The sequence below is a fragment of the Belonocnema kinseyi genome, chromosome 5 (genome assembly GCF_010883055.1).
Source record: "Belonocnema kinseyi isolate 2016_QV_RU_SX_M_011 chromosome 5, B_treatae_v1, whole genome shotgun sequence".
NCBI lineage: Eukaryota > Metazoa > Arthropoda > Insecta > Hymenoptera > Cynipidae > Belonocnema > Belonocnema kinseyi.
Genome location: NC_046661.1, coordinates 35,894,399 through 35,901,281, shown reverse-complemented (window position 1 = coordinate 35,901,281; position 6,883 = coordinate 35,894,399). Strand labels below are relative to the sequence as shown.

Here is a 6,883-nt window from a genome sequence, read left to right as displayed (position 1 = left end):
ATACATAATTTAGAAGTTAAAAACGGTAAGTTTAATCAGTAACCGTATGTGTGAAGTTTAAATCATAAAAAACATTGGAAATGACCAAATTCAGTTTATGGAAAAAAGACAAAAGTTGCAATAAAATTTTTAATAACACACACTTTTCTAAAGAATGCTCATTTTTTAAACGGGAAAATGAAAGTTTGCCTGATTTAATACTAATGCAAGTTACGAATTAGAATAATATACAATTATGGGAATGATATAAGATTTAAGAGGTAAACTCGAGCGCGAACACGAGATACTTTGCTTTCAATTTTAGTTTTAAAGAGTCTATGCACAAAGATCGAGCGCGAAATAAATAAATTATCGAGCGCAAAGCGCGAGAACCAACAGTCGCGCACTCTAGGCGCGCTCAAATTTGAAAGCGAAGTGAGCCGCGCGCGACGAGGCTATGCCCGCTCAGCGGGAAAAATTTTGTATATCAATAATAAAATATACTCCTGTGAAACCCACGAAATTATAAATGTAAGAAGCAGCATACCACTATTTACATTTTTCAACTATTATATTTATTGTGTTGAATAATTAACCCCGGAGGTAACCTTGAAAATATATTTAAATTTTATTTAAATTACCACTAGACACTTCGTTGTAATAGTACCAAATATTAAATAAAGTTTTAAATAAAGTTTTTTGAGGCCTACTCCGCTTTTTATGGTATTAAAAAAACTTTTTTTATTATAAAAATGTTGTGCCCACATGTTTCAACCTGATTTGTAGGTCCTTTTCAAGGCTTATTCTAAAAGGAAATACGTACGTTGAGGAATAAAATAGAAATTATTTAATTAATATGTGCTTATTAGTCGTTGATGTTTACTTACTATGGAGATAAAAGAAAAAGCGCTGAAGACTGCGTTAAAATTGCAATTAAATTGCTTGGTATCATTGCTCTTGTTCGGATTAAAAAATTTTTTTATATATATAAAAAAAGGATTTAAATGACCACGATATGCATTTTAAAATTTAAATTAGTTTCAAAATTCAAAAATTAAAAACGTATCATTTACGATATAAGCTAAAAAATCTCATCTGAAGCAGAAATTATTTATGAAAGAGTTAGGTTATTAATTTTAAAATTTTGTAGTTAGTATTTGTATAAAATTTATTATGAACTTACAGGAAAACATCCTTGAGATTATATTGTTATTTTATTACATCTTGCTTTATATTGATGACGAATTTTTCGTCAAGTTGTTTGATCACGACAGTTACAATGATACTAACACACTAATAGCTTATTTAGAGGTTAGGTTATGCATCGTTATACATACGTAACTAAAAAAGACCGCGTAAAATTCAAATCAAGTTAAAATTTTACTTCTATTTTGGAATGCGAATATTGGAGATAATTTTATTGTAAATATTGCTGAGACCTTGAATGTCTGTTCTAAAATCAATTGTATTATTGTCACGTTAAATATGTATCATTTCTAGAAGAAGGCGTTTGTCTAAATTTGTTTCACATTTAAGAATAATAACTTTATTAATATCAAAATCAAAATTATGTGTGTGTTCATAAGCATGTTAAGCTAAAGCTGTATTTTGCACATATTTATCAATACATCTTTCATGTCCTCTATTTCTCAGATATTTGTATGTGTATACACAGTTGCATTTTTTCCCATTTTCTACTTTATTTTATGTACTTTGAAATAATATTTTATGGAATTTCTATTCAACTGAGAAAACTAATTGGACGTCACATTTTTTTTAAATTCTAAAAAGACATTGGTTATAACCTTCAATATATGGCAAAACTATTAATTTTTTCTTTTCCAAGTTTAAGTTTGGATTGTTATTAATTTGTATATTTAATATGATAGCTCGGTCTACTAATCCATATATCATGCCAATTTTATGATAAATAGAATCATAGTTCAAAAAACGACCTGACCAAATTGATTTTCGAAACCAATTTGTTACAATTTTGTTATTTTCTGTTGTGAGATTTAAATCAAGAAAGTTAATTTTTTCATCTTTTGCCAATTCTATGGTAAATTTTAATTTGTGATCTGCTTGATTGAATCTTTGTAAAATATTGCTAATTTTGTCTTTTAGAATACATAAAAGAGTATCATCAATGAATCTGAAGTAAAATATAATTGGATATTTAATTGATTTTAAGATTTTTTGTTCAATATTTTCCATAACTAAGTTAGCTACAGCAGCAGAAATGGGCGACCTCATCGGTAGGCCGTAGATTTGTTGATAGTATTTATCATGGAATTGACAATAAGAGGATTCTAGACACATTTTTAGAGCTTTATCAACATTCTTTTTCATTAGAAAAGTGTGTGGTTCAAGATCTTTCCACCTTTTCATAACGGTACTTCTAATTAAATTCCAAGATATGTTAGTATACATGGAAACAATATCAAGAGAGCAAACTGTACAATCATTTGGAATATTAATTTTGTCTATTTTATTTCTAAAATCCCAGTTGTCTTTTAAGTGGTTATTAGTATGTCCAACCATTTTTTGTAACGATTTTGATAAAACTTTTGAAAGATTATAGAAGGGTGAACCTGGGAAAGACGTTATTGACCTGAGCGGATAACCGTTTTTATGAAGTTTAGGTAGTCCATAAAAGCGTGGAGCTACACCATTAGTACAGTTCAGATAGTTGAAGTATTGTCATCTATTACGTTATTATTTCTGAAACTGGTTAAAAGTTATGTTAATTTAGTTTGAAATTTATTTGTAGGATCTTTTTTTAATAATTTGTAAGTTGAGCTATCATTTAATAACTGCAAAGCTTTGTTATTGTAATCGGTTTTGTTTATTATGACACTTTTGTTGCTTTTATCAGCTGAAGTTATTATAATATCATTATTTCTTTGTATAAATTTTTTTGTTTTGTTGAAGTTCTGATGTAAAATAGAATAATTGACTGTAAAATTGTAAATATTATATATCCAATTTTGAGTCCAATAAACTATATCATTTCTTACTATATTTCTTAAATCTGGTGTTACGTTTTTCATATTGTATTCAACATTAGTTATCAATTTTGCAATAGGAAAATGTTTTTTATTATATGGTATAGCGAAATTTCCGCCCAGGCTAATTATTTCTTTTACAATATCAAGTATAATTTTATCAAATAAGTTAACAACCCAATTTTTTGAATCTGTCGTTATTTTTTGATTTTGTTGACATCTTAAATTTTCAATTTTATTTAGTGACATGCTAATTAACTTTTTAACAAAATTGTTGATATTTGCTGTAGTACTTACTAAAAGTCCATTAAAAGAATTTTCTAAGAAAATTATTATAATTTTATTTTTGAAATATTATAAATCTTTTTGGATGTCATTAATTTCTACGGAAATATCAGTGATTTCATTATTTAGTATTATTATACCAAGAAAGTTAATAGATTTTTCAATTTGTGGACAAATTTTTTTGGAAAAAGAACGGATATTATGGTTAATGTTAGAAATAATGTGATTTGGTAAAATACCCTCATGCTTACATCTGTATAAAAATCTACGTTGATTTTTTCTTTTATCCATATAAAAAGTGAGCTGTTTCTACTTTTTAATAATCCAAACTGCATAATCTCCATGTTCCTCCTTAATTCGTCTGTAAAATGCTTCGTTGTCCATAATCGATGTTTAAATTTTAAGGCCAGTATATAGTATAGCACAGTATAGTATATTGATGTGAACCAAATTTAGACAAACGCCTTCTTCTAGAAATGATACATATTCAGCGTGACAATAATACAATTAATTTTAGAACAGATATTCAAGGTCTCAGCAATATTTACAATAAACTTATCTCCAATATTCGCATTCCAAAATGGAAGTAAAATTTTAACTTGATTTGAATTTTACGCGGTCTTTTTTAGTTACGTACATTGTAAAAAATGTTTACTGTAATTTTACCACGTTGAATGTGGGCTCGATTATTACCAGCACGTAAGGTTGGGCATTCACGAAAGTCGGGAATATTTCAATCCGCCTTGTGATTTTCCGTTTAGGTTATGTGATATCGCCACTCGATGTTGTAAATACAATGTAAAAAAAATTGTATGTAACTTTACCACTTTCATAGTAGGTCCGTATATCACCTACTATCAAAGTAGCGTTTTCACAGACAATAGCGAGTATCCACGTTCAGTCGGGAAATTAACTTTCAGGTTATGTAAGTTTCCAAGCATATTCGGTAAAATCGCAATGATTTGTAAATTTGTAGGTTATGGCATTTTAACAAAAAATATTTGAATTTTCACAATTATTCGTAATTCCAGTATCCGAAGTAAAAACGTTATTAATGGTAGCTTCAGTAGAAATTGTAAATTGCCCGTTAAAATCAGGAATGTTGCAGAAAGTAATATTTTTCAAATTATTAAATTTACATTAATTAATATATATGCAAAGGAAATAAATCTGCATATAAATAAGTTATTTATTTATGTAAATATATAATATATATCCATACATTTATAAATGGCTTCCCTCCGGCTTGAAGTTGGGCTTCCAAAAACTGATGGCTTTCTACATAAATAGTCATTTCATTCGTGCAATTTATATAGAAATATTTTTTTTCGAAGCCTAACTTCAAACCCGGATGGAAGGCACACATGAATCTGAGCGTCCAGTAAAAGTCTTCTTCTACTTTATACGGCATTTTCTGCCACACTCCATTAACTTATCCACACTCGGAGAGGCAGTGTGAGACCAACGAGGTTGCGAAAGATCCGTTTGGTGGCGTTGAAAGCTACAGACGTAGGTTTCCAGAGTTTGAAGCGTCGAATTTTGGCCTGCATTAGCTTCAAATGCACGAAATAAATAATAAACTTAACTGAATAGTAAAGAAAACTTAGACAATAATTTAAATATTTAATGGCAGCTAAGCCCATTCAGCAAACTTGAAACAAATGCAATCGATATTTTTGGAGTTTCACTGATTCATTGAATTTATTCGACTTCTGTAAACTTTTAATCTTCCTATAATATATGTTTTGATATTGAAATATTTTTCTTATTTATGCAAAAATGTTTTTCTCTAATTGTAAGAATATATTTTATGGAAAAGAATGACTGCAATGGGGTAATTCTCCTTCAAGAGGTTATTCGTTAAGCTTTTACATATTATTGAATAAATTTTGATTCTATTTCAATGTAAAGAACATTTTTCATTATTCTTACCAATTCCTGACAACATTTTTACAAATCATTGTAATTTTACAAATTTTCTGTTATTTTTCGCACCCTGGAAATTGAGCAATGACTTTTAATTTTACTGTATTAAAACCTGCATAAATGCAATTTATATCAATTTCCCATTTTCAAGATGCAAGATTACGTTCGAAAAAGGGATTTTTACTACTTTTTGTACTTTCACAATCTTGCAGAAATTCTCCACTTTCAAAGAGGGTCCCTTTATTACCTACCTTAAATATGACAGTTTCACGAGCAGAAAATGTATTCCTACAACGTCATGCTATATTGCAATACTGAAAGTGGTAAAGTTACAAATTCATTTGGATTCTTAACCTCAAAAATAGTATTTATCCTATATTACAAGTGATAATTTTACAAAAAATTTTCTATGTGATTTTACCATTTTTAGTTGTGAAATTTTTTTATTATTTACAGTGTATACAAATGATTGTGAATTTATAGGTTATGGTAATTTTCCCAGGTTAAGGGTATAAAATATCCAGGTTGCGCAATTTTTTCCTTAAATTTGACAATATTACAGGGCAGATTCAAAAAATTATTTTTTTATTTCGAATATTTTTCTTCGCTAGATTTTGTTACTTTTGTTCAAAGTAAATCTGAGAAGTTCGATGTAAAGGCAAGTTTAACGATTTTAAAATATTAAAAAAGAAATAAACATGATTATAATTGCCCAAGTTTATTGCAATGTTGAAAAGACGAATGCGGTAATATAACCTCAAAACAGAGACAAGAATGGAATAACTTAGACAAGTACGATTGGAAAAACGTATCTTTAATCACGATTGCTGAAGATTTATGATGCAGAATTCTGAGGCTTGCTTATACCATCTTTGGCAAACGTAAAGTTCTCTCGGCGGGAGATTTAAAGTGCAATTTAAAATAAGATATTAATCAAAAACCATTATTAACAATGTAAGTCATTTTAATTCTTAAACGTGTGAAATTAAAAAATTTCTTTAAACTAATTTAACAAGTAACAGAATTGTCGTTCAACATAGCGTATAACATTTTTTAGTTGAAACTATTTTATTTTCAATTAAAACTTGTAATTTTTTTCCATTTTCCACATTCTTGAGACTTGTGATTTTACATAGTGTTGGAATTCTCTGCATGCGCATGGGATAATTTCCATTTCTTTTTGATAATTTTACGTGTGGATTCATTTCAAAAACTGTTGCGATTTTACTATTTTGGGAAAATCCCAACGTTGAATGTGGGCTCGATTATTACCAACGTCCAACGTAGGTTTATCACAGAATTCAGGTTATGTTACGATATGTGGCGTTGTAATTTTACAAGCATGTGTAGAATCCCTAATCTCAATGTGGAAAAGTGATCACGCTCAAACTGGTAATACTACCAATAATTTTATTCGTAAAATTATAAATGCTTGTGAATGTCGTTTTCATTTGTCATGGTGTATGTATACCGATGCATAACCTAACCTCTAAATAAGCTATTAGTGCAGTGTTGCCAGATTAGGGATTTTCAAGCGTCTCAGGGATGCATTTAGAGATGTGAAATATTTAGGGAAAAATTCAGGTATTTCGAGCAAAAGTACTTAAAATATTTATTTCCAAGAATAGCTTCAAGTTTCAGTGAATTTCAGCTAACAACATGACGATTCCCGAAACATTAACCAAAAA

General features: G+C 28.7%; 1 long non-coding RNA gene across 1 annotated transcript in view; it reads left to right on the top strand.

Annotated features, from left to right (window-relative positions):
* Positions 1-6,105: 6,105 nt before the first annotated feature.
* LOC117173149 overlaps positions 6,106-6,883 on the top strand; it is a 2,015-nt gene continuing 1,237 nt past the window's right edge. Inside the window, exon 1 of the long non-coding RNA XR_004467120.1 lies at positions 6,106-6,149. This is a non-coding gene — a long non-coding RNA (uncharacterized LOC117173149). The remainder of the gene's footprint in view (positions 6,150-6,883) is intronic.